Source organism: Petaurus breviceps, unplaced genomic scaffold (genome assembly GCF_028583685.1).
Source record: "Petaurus breviceps papuanus isolate PSGF00001 unplaced genomic scaffold, PetGlider_PUasm1.0 90925, whole genome shotgun sequence".
Lineage (NCBI taxonomy): Eukaryota > Metazoa > Chordata > Mammalia > Diprotodontia > Petauridae > Petaurus > Petaurus breviceps.
In genome coordinates, this window is record NW_027187380.1 from 30,960,766 (window position 1) to 30,971,021 (window position 10,256).

Below are 10,256 nucleotides of genomic sequence, written 5' to 3' on the forward strand. Positions count from 1 at the left end.
ATGTGTGTGTGTGTATACATATATACTATTATTAATATCATCTTTTTTGTAATTTGGAAATAAGATATACAGGCACTGAGGCATAGACACCCACTGGAAAAGTCGAAAGGTTTATGGGAGAAAATATGGGAGAGAGCAGATTGGAGGAGGGGATATCCTGTGGGACTGTTATTTTGGGGTGGTTGGTAGGGGGAAAACGGGGAGAAAATTTATAACTCAAAATCTGGCAAAAACGAATGATGTAAATCAGAAGTTAATAAAGCATTAAAAAAAAGAATGTTTGAAAGTCCTCTATTCCAGTGAATGACCATATTTTCCCCTGAAACATCATACTCAGTTTTGCTGGGTAGATGACTCTTGGTTTTAATCCCAGCTCCTTTGACCTCCAGAGTATCATATTCCAAGCCCTTCAATCCCTCAATGTAGAAGCTGCTAAATTCTGGGTTATACTTATTTTCTTTCCACAATATTCAAATTGTTCCTTCCTGGCTGCTTGTAATATTCTCTCCCTTAATCTGGGAATTGCAGAACCTGGCTATAATATTCCTAGGAGTTTTCTTTTGGGGATCTTTTTCAGCAGGTGATCAGTGGATTCTTTCAACCTCTATTTTACCCTCTGGTTCTAAAACATCAGGGCCGTTTTCTTTGAGAACTTCTTGGAGGATGATTTCTAGGTTCTTATTTTGGTCATGGCTTTCAGGCAGTCCAATAATTTTTAAATGATCTCTCCTGGATCTATTTTACAGGTCAGTGGTTTTTCACATGAGATATTTCACATTGCCTTCTATTTTTTCATTTGTTTGAATCTGTTTAACAGCATCTTGATTTCTCATAAAGTCATTAGCTTCCATTTGCTCCAATCTACTTCTGAAGCAATGATTCTCCTAATTGAGCTTTTGAGATTTTTTTCCCATCTGGCAAATTCAGCTTTTTAAGGCATTCTTCTCCTCATTGGCTCATGTTGCGGGCGTTTGCCCTCACAACAGATCTAGACGACTAGCCCCACGGCCCTCTCACTTACCCATCCCGGGTCTTCGGTCATCACCGGCCCCTCACGGGGAAAAACACCAGACAGAAGGCGGAGGAGTGAAGCGGGGTGGTTTATTCTTCAACAGTTACATGGCGGAGAGAGAGAGAGAGCGCCCTCTCACACAAGAAAATATATAGCGAATCCAAGCCAATCACATCGCAGTTTTACATTTATGGCCTTATATGGTGATCACCCCCATGGCCTTATATGGAGATCACCCCATATTCATTCAAAGCAACCATGGCATCGCCCATAAACCCCTCCCCCTCCCCCATCAACTCCCCCTTTTTCTTTAAAGCAAACAAAAATCCTATATGCCAAAAGAATCGGCAATGCAAACTGCTAAACTTCTCGCTACAGGCGACACAGGTGACCATGCTTCTTGCCCGAAGGACCACGGAAAAATCCCATTACCACTCAGGGGTCCTGTCCCAAGGACTCTGACGTGCGGTGCGGGGGCCTCTGGCTTAGGTCACCTCCAATTCACTCGAACCTTACCCGTCCTAGGACACCGACACCCTGGGTCCTGTCTTAGGCGGCCGAGGAGGGAGGAGTTGCCCGTCATGGAGTCACCCCCGTCTTACCCCAGGTGTCACACGTCCTCCATGGCCTGGAACCATACCTGAGGATCTCCCCCCTCTTGGAGGGTAAAAAGGGCCTGTTGGGTCAGAAGCATGTAGCCATCCTGACGGCGCCGTAGCTTGCAAACACAATACAAAAGCAAAATAATCACAAGAACAAACACCACGGTGGAGGAGGTTAAGCCTCCCCACTGTGAAAACCAGGTTGTAACATCATGCAGCCACTTAGACAGTCCGGAGAGAACGGCAGGATCGACAGAGGTGGAATTCACCGATGCAATAGCCAGTCTTAATTGTCTTATCTGTTGTTCGTATTCGGCAGACCAATTGCCTTCTTGCTTGTAAAGTTGAGGCGGTCGGACCACACAGCCTCCTGAGGAAACAGCCCGACACATGGTGACAGTTCCGGATCAACTGTGGGTGTGATTTGAAAACATAACGTCCCATTAAGTGATATTGTCCTGTTACTTTCCACCGGCCTAGTATCATTGTTGAGGTGCAGAACAGGGAGCTTAAGGGTGTTGTTAACTGTAAATAAACGAGGAAAAACTTGTGCCGAAGAAGTCACAGGCATGGGTCTCGGGAAGGTGGAAAGCAGTCCCCAGCGTAATTCCATCACGGCATTCTCAGCAAGGAGACCCAAGATGAGGAGGGTGAGTCGACAATCTGAAAGATAAGAAGAACAAGAATTCTCCTCACCCCCCAACCTGTCGGGGGTGGTGCCTTAGTCAAGATCCCTAACTTTGTGAAGGGGCACCCATTGCTGTACCGCTGTTGGGTCATTATTTGGAAAAAAGGAAAGGTGGCCGGGCCTTATTCCAACCACTTTTACAGGGCCATGCCATTGGCCCTCCTTGTATTGATCCCTAATTGGCTCCAAAATCTGGGCGACATAGAACTGGCAGAGGGTAGGGCTATTAGCCATTTCTTGGGGCAGAACCTTAAACTGAAACCTCTTAGAGGGAGCCTGGAAATTTATAGAGGGTACAGAAAAGGCAAACTTCTCCCTGTCCCCAGGGTGCAGGGGAATGCTGTAAAAGCAGTCCTGGATATCAATGACTGCGATATGCCAATTTGGGGGGATAGCTACGGGCATAGGTAAGCCAGGCTGTAATGAGCCCATCGGGAGCAAACAGGCATTTATAGCTCTGAGGTCTACGAGCATCCTCCATTTTCCTGATTTCTTCTTAATGACAAAAACTGGGGAATTATATGGGCTAAAGGAGGGTTCAATCCTATCATCCTGCAAAAGGGAGCCAACAATTTTTTGTAAAGCAGTGAGCTTCTCGGCTTTAAGGGGCCACTGCTCAACCCAGACCGGGCGGTTATTTGTCCAGGTCAGTTTCGGGGCGAAGCTCAAATCGAGAGTGGTCCCTATCCATTTCCCGGTAAGCAGTCCGGGGTTACTAAGGAGAGTTGCATTTGCGCAAGGACATCCCGCCCCCACAAAGCATAAGGCAGCTCGGGGAGACACAAAGGAGTGAACCTGCCTGCATTATCATCCACCGACCACGAGAGGGCACGAGCCGATCTCTGAGCTTTCTTGTTCCCCCCCACTCCCTGGACCGGCGTGGATGCAACCATCAAGGGCCATTCTTTCCTCCACTGATCCAAATTAATGACTGAACAATCAGCCCCCGTATCAATGATCCCTAAGATCGGATAAGTCTCAACATGAATAATCAAAGTGGGACGGTTCAAAGTGATAGAACGAGCCCAATTCAATTGGCAAGGATGCTGGGATGAGGGGCCGAAGGGAAACGCCTTAGCAATGATCTGATCAGCCCGTATGGAGACGGGGGTGCAGTGTGGATTAAACAGGGTCAACATTGCCTCCATATCCTCTGCTACTTGGGTGGGGACCTCAAAGTCAGGAGAGCCTTCTAGGCCGGTCACTACAGCTGGGTGGAAAGGCAAATGGGCAGGGACTGTTATCGCCTCTCCAGGGGGAAGTGTAAAGACGGAGGGTTGTTTTCCAGGAGAGGCCCTGACTCTTACAAACTGAGGATAATTGCCGCTTAACGAGGATGGGGGAGGGGCCCTGCGGCTGGGCCCCTCCACCCGCCGTTTCCCTGCGGTTGAGATCCGGGGGAGACCCCGGTCTCCAAAGGGGCTTGTTCGCTGCCCTGTTTATTCTTGGCGCGACAAAACCGCGCTATGTGGCCAAGGCGTCCACAGTTAAAACACTTAGGAGGTGTTCCCCTGGAGGTGGCTTTGCACTGGGCCTTATAATGGCCGTATTGACCACATTGAAAACAAGCCTGCCTGCCGGGACCTTTCTGGGCTGACGAGCTGAGTTGTTGTATAGCCGCCAAGAGGCTCTGTTCCCTCTCTGTATTCGAGACTGTCAATTTTTCCAGCGCCTGTACAAGCTGGCGGTCCCTATCCTGGGCAGTGCAAACCAACTGTGCAATAGGATTTTCCGGGGGCAGGTCCATTAACTTATCTATGACGTCCTCCAAGGGGGCCTCCGATGGCAGGGATGCCACCGCAGCTGCCTCCCTGGAGCGCAAGCCTTCCTTAACCAACTGCTTAATGAGTATGTCCATCCCAGGGCCGCTGCCTAGGGTCCTATGGACCGTCTCCTGAACTTGGTTAACAAAAGAAAGGGGGGTCTGATCAGGTCTTTGTTTCAGGCCAACTAATTTAGGGCCCCCTGTCATACCCTTGGCAGAAACCTTCTCCCAGGCCGCTATGTGTGCGGCCTTGACATCATCTAATTCTAACTGCCCATAGGCTGCCTGCACGGCCGGGTTGGAAAAATGGCCAGTGCCACAAATTAAGTGCTCAGTGTCTTGAGGGGCCCTGCCGGGTCTAAGTCGGGCCAAATGCCTGGCCTCCCTCTTCACTTGTGCCTGGAAGGCAAGATGCATAGCAGGGTCTAGACAGGACATAGCTAGCTCGTCAAAATCCCCCGGGGTCCAGGGGTGAGCGGTCACTAGGTTCATAAGTAGCCTCCTAACATAAGGTGAAGAAGGGCCATACTTAGTCACCGCCTCTTTGAACTCTTTCAGTGTCTTATATGGGATGGGAGAATGAGTACGCTGACCCGTAAGGGGATCAGTGAAAATGGGATAGACATCCCAAGAGGTGAAGTCCACCTCCGCGCCCGCCTCCGCCGCCACACGGAGGCTCCGCCTTATTAACCCCTCTCCCTCACAAATATTCGCCTCTCGCCCTTTCTCATAATGAGGAGGCGGGGGCGGAGGGCAGGGAGGGGCGACATATCCGGAACTAGCAGCGAAAGACCGGGCAGGACAGTAATTGCCTGGCAAACAGGAGGTGCTTGGTGGCAAGGCGGAGGTAAAGGGCGCGGAAGCGGGGAGCACGCCCCCTGCATCCGTTTCCCCTTTGTTCTCCCGTCTCTCCCTCCTCTCCCTACGTGAGGGAGTGCCCTTCCGGGTCCCTCCTCTCTCCCTCGATCCCCGGGCGCCCTCCTGGCGCCCACTCCCTCCACCCTCATCCTCCCCCTCTGAACTGCTAGCGGAACTATCCGCCGCCTGATTCATTACCGCAGCTCTTAAGTCCTCCCACGGATATTGACCGAAGCCCCCTGGGTCCTTCAATTCCTTATTCTTTCCTTTTTCTAACTCAAAATCTGACCCGGCTAATGAGGAGCCCACCTGTGTGGCCAAGGACCGGGAAGCGGCACTCGGGGAAGGATTCAATGCTGCGTCCACTATCTTAAAAACCGAAAAATCAGTGGGTGTCAGCGAACCAGGGCAGCCATTCTCAAAAGCTGCCATCTGCTGTCCCACAAATCTCCATCTATCGGCCTGTATGCCGACATGCCTGACCCAAGGGCATATGTCCCAGATCTTATCTATAAACTCCCTACAGGTCTTAATGGGGATTTTTGCCCCACGTTGGGCGCCAGAATCTGTTGCGGGCGTTTGCCCTCACAACAGATCTAGACGACTAGCCCCACGGCCCTCTCACTTACCCATCCCGGGTCTTCGGTCGTCACCGGCCCCTCACGGGGAAAAACACCAGACAGAAGGCGGAGGAGTGAAGCGGGGTGGTTTATTCTTCAACAGTTACATGGCGGAGAGAGAGAGAGAGCGCCCTCTCACACAAGAAAATATATAGCGAATCCGAGCCAATCACATCGCAGTTTTACATTTATGGCCTTATATGGTGATCACCCCCATGGCCTTATATGGAGATCACCCCATATTCATTCAAAGCAACCATGGCATCGCCCATAAACCCCTCCCCCTCCCCCATCAGGCTCAAAAAGCCTGTTTTGCAATTTGAGTCAGTCTGTTTTATAAGGTGTCATTTTCCTCAGTCAGGCTGTTGACTCTCATTTGATAATTTTCTTGCATTGTTCTCATTTCTCTTCCCAATTTTTCTTCCACTTCTCTTATCTGCTTCTTAAGGTCCTCTATGGCATATAACCAGCTTGTATTTTCCTTTGAAGCTTTTGTTGCAGGAGTTCTGACTTCACTGTCTTCCTCCTGTTCCATGCTTTGCTCCTTTTTTGTCCCCAAAATAAGACTGTAATGTTGGAATCTTCTGTCTACTTTGTTTCCTTTGCCTGGTCATGTCACCCCACATTCACTTGATCCCTGAGCTTTTTTGCCACAGTAGGACTCTGCCACCAGACAGGCGGTCTTTTGTCCCAAATGCTGAGGTTTTCTCAGCTGCCGGAAGTATTAGATGGGTGCCCTCTCCGAGGTCTCCACACACTCTGGCAAGCTGGACACACCCCCCAGGACCTCTACCCTAGACTGCAATCCAGATCCAAGCAGGTTAAAGCAAGAGCGATTACCCCTCAGACTGGTGCTTGGTCCCCCTACACTCTGCAGGCCAGGACCTGAAGCTGCCATTTGGCGCTGGCTGGGTGTGCTGGCTTCTCAGTGGCTTCTCGCCTTGGGGGGAAAAAGCCACGCACTCCCACTTATTGGGTCCCAAAATGCAGACTGCATTGACCTCTCACTTTGTCCTCCTCATCTATGTGTTGATAAATCTGGAAATGGCCACAGCTGCTGCTGATCTGGAGTCCCTCTGGGTGGTAGCTGGTCAGGCCAGCCATGGGGCTAAAGCCTTGGGGTGGGGCTGGGCTCGGCTCCTATAGCACTGAGCTGGCTGATTCCTGCTGGTCTGCTGGGCTGTCCTCAGTGGGAGGTTAGCTTCTCTGTGTTATTTTGTGGGTTCTGCAGCTCCAAAGTTTGTTCAGAGTCCCCTTTTTACATGGATTGGGGAAGGTGGAAGCCGGAGCAGTGGGGAGGTTCTGCTTCTACTCCGCCATCTTGGCTCCGCCCCAACATACACATTTTTCAACGTGAAAATAAAATAATATTTAAATTGACACCATGGGATTATTGTCTCTCTGTCTCTTGGTTACCTGATGAATAAACTGATATAGCTCTCAATGAATTTTCTTTTTCTCTCTTCTCAAAATGGCCTATGACTTGGAACACAAGAGCCCCATGACTTGTATGCTTCTTCCTGGATTGGGATAAGGGAATTAGTGGTGGAAAAAAGGAGGAAGCTGAAGCTTTAGAGCTCTTAAGATGCTGAGCCAACTAAAAAGTTCATGGGCCAAAAATCCCATTCTTCAGAGTCTGGAGAAGGTATGGTAGGTAGTTCAAGGTCCACCTGCCCTTTACCCATTTCTGCACCCCACCCCACCCTTTCCTCCTTTCCTTTATCCCATCCCCTCTTCTGCACAATCTTGAGGATCTGAGTTGGGTTATATGAGGGAGGGGAAAAAAAGTTAGCTCAACTGATGATGCATTCAGAAAAAGTGTGTAGTGTGTAACACCTAGGGACCTCACCTCCAGGAAGAGGGAGGGAAAAAAATGTCAGCACAACTATATAACATTCAGAGAACAAGATATTTATTGGATTATATTGGAGACACAAGTTCTAAGAACATTCTGGTTACTCCAGGCTTGCTTTCTGTGGAAACACATTTTGTCTCAGGAGGACATGATATTTGTGACTGGAGACACTGTCTGTGAGAACATTGTCATTACTACAGGTTTGCTTTCTATGGAAATGGATCTAGTCTCGGAATACTAAAAGGACAAGATACTTGTGGCAAGAGACAATCTCTCTGAGAACATTCCTGTTACTACATCCTTGCTTTCTATGGAAGCTCATCTAGTCTCAGAACACTGAGAAGAAAAGACACTTGTACATAGTATTTTATAAAGTTTAAGTTGCCTCAAGCTTGGTCTCTGTAAAAGTGAATCTTGTTTGAGAAAACTCATACCACTTGTCTTGGTCATGTTGCATGAGAAATAAAGGTAAACTGAGGCACAAAAAGTTCATGAACCAGTCTAGGAAGAAGTCAAGAAGTTTTTTCTCCCTTTCCCTCCTCTCCTCTCTCTCCAAGTTTCTCAGGAAGGGGAATGGTAGGGTTAGAGTTAGTTCTCTTCAACCTCCCAATTTTACTCTCATAATATTTTAGCATCTGTGGAATTTTCAGGTTTCTGGTTGGCTATGCCTGGGTTAGGTTTATCAATTGGTGAGTTGTTGACAATATGTGATTTATGTGCTTAATGTCTTCTTCCAAAGATAACAACTCAGTGCAGAATAATTCTAAAGGGTTGTTTGTGCCAATATTCTTCAAATATTCAGCTTGGGTTGGTTATGTTTTCCTTTGCTGACACTAAATATGTGACTGACACTTCTCAGTGATATCTGTGGCTATCTTGAGTCAGTAACTGTTTCTTACTAGCTCTAGGGACCTGTAGTTAACTTGGTATCAATTATGAATCCCCAAATGAAGGTTAGGTGCAGGCCTTATCCAGACTCTGTGGAAGAAGGGCCAATTCTTCATCAGAAGTCTCTAAAGGGAAATAATTTTGATCATCGTCCTGGTGTGACTTCCAGGAGTAAAGAGGTTTGCACAAGTGAGTCAAGGAATATTGAGTAATTGGTGGTATGGGGAGAGCTTCAATCCTAACTTAGATCTTAGAACAGGTTGCATTCAAGAGATTTATGACTTCTTAGACACTTTACTTCAGATGATCCTGAAGCATGATGAAGAATCATAGAGCTACACACAAATGATCATACATTTTATCTTGCCATCACTCACAAATGCAACACTTCCAAGTTTGTGAACTCTGAAATTCCTTTATCTAATATTTCTCTACCTTGCAACTCCAAAACTACTTATTTATAAGCACTGTGACTTTCATTACTTCCAGTGCATAGTTCTTTTCTATGCTAAAACCTCTGCATTGGCTACATTCTATTTCTTTTCCCATTCTTTCCCCTGGTGAACCAGTTCAACTCTGAACTCTCCCCTTTCATGATCCTGTCAGAGACCTTTCCCTGGCAAGACTCAGACCTGTATTAATCTTGCCATCAGCTGCCATCAGTCCTACTCTTATGTTGCTGGAAAAAAACCAAAAACTTCAGAAAATCATGAAACTATACTGAGTGGGTCCACTACAAATTTATATTTCATAATCTCATCTGGGTTCTTACTGAAACAAAGGAGTGCCTTTTTATACATCTATACTTAATTTACTATCCCACTTGCCACAGCAGCTTTTCTAAACCTTTTCATGCTTCTTCATACCTCTCATAATTCTCATCACACCCTCTCACCTGGGAAACTTTGCTTCAGATTTCATTGATAAAATTCAGACCATTTGTAAAAACAAAACAAGACAAAACAAAACAAAACAAAAAAACCTTCTCTTCTTCCCTCTATCTCACCTTACATCATTCAGATGCCTTCCAGCACTATCTTCTCCTTTACCTCAGTCTCACCTGAAGAGATGGTATTTGTCTTTGCCAAGACAGACTCCTCTCCCTGTATAAAATGAACTAATTCCATTCCATCATCTCCATAATTTTGTCCTATTCATCATCTCCACTTTTTCACTAACTTTTTTTCACACAGAGTATATTTTCATATTGTGCATGTTGCAAAAGAAAATACAAACAAAATGAAATAATAAAAATAAACAAAAGCATACTTCAATCTGCATTCAGAGTTTATCAGTTCTCTTTTTGGAAGGGGATAGCATTTTTCATCAAGGATCCTTTGGAATTGTCTTGAATCATAGATTTGATGACAGTAACTAAGTTTTTCACAGGTAATAGTACTTACAATATTGCTGCTACTGTGTATAATGTTCTCGTGGTTCTTATCACTTCACTTTGCAGGATAGTTTTTCTAATATTATGCCAGTCCAACATTCTTGGTATAAATCCCACGTGGTCACAGTGTATGATCTCTGGGATATATTTTGTAATCTCTCTGCTAGTATTTTATTTGAAATTTCTCTCACTGCTCCTTAATCTCTCCTGGTTATTCTATGCTTCCCTGCTCTCAAAAATATATCTTACCATATCTCCCATTTCTTCAAAGACCTTCCCTTGATTCATCCATCCCAATTGGCTATTGTTTTTTATCTCTTCTCCCTTTTGTGGTTAAATTCTTAGAAAATGTCATCTATAACTGAAGTCTTCACTTCCTTTTCTTTCATTTGCTTTTTAATTCTTTAAAAAATAAATTTATTTTTTTTAATTTTCAACATTCATTTCCACAAGATTTTGAGTTCCAAATTTTCTCCCCATCTCTTCCCTAAACCCCACCCCAAAATAGGAAGCATACTAAATACCCCTTACCCTAATATGTTCTCTTATGTCCTGACCCATACTATCCCTTACTT

At 46.3% G+C, this 10,256-nt stretch overlaps 1 long non-coding RNA gene across 1 annotated transcript; it reads right to left on the reverse strand.

Annotated features, from left to right (window-relative positions):
• Positions 1-1,084: 1,084 nt before the first annotated feature.
• Positions 1,085-5,828, reverse strand: LOC138152665 (uncharacterized). Its single transcript, XR_011166163.1, has 2 exons — positions 5,555-5,828; positions 1,085-2,277 (listed from the first exon to the last, which is right to left on the reverse strand). It is a non-coding gene; the product is annotated as an uncharacterized lncRNA (long non-coding RNA).
• Positions 5,829-10,256: the final 4,428 nt, after the last annotated feature.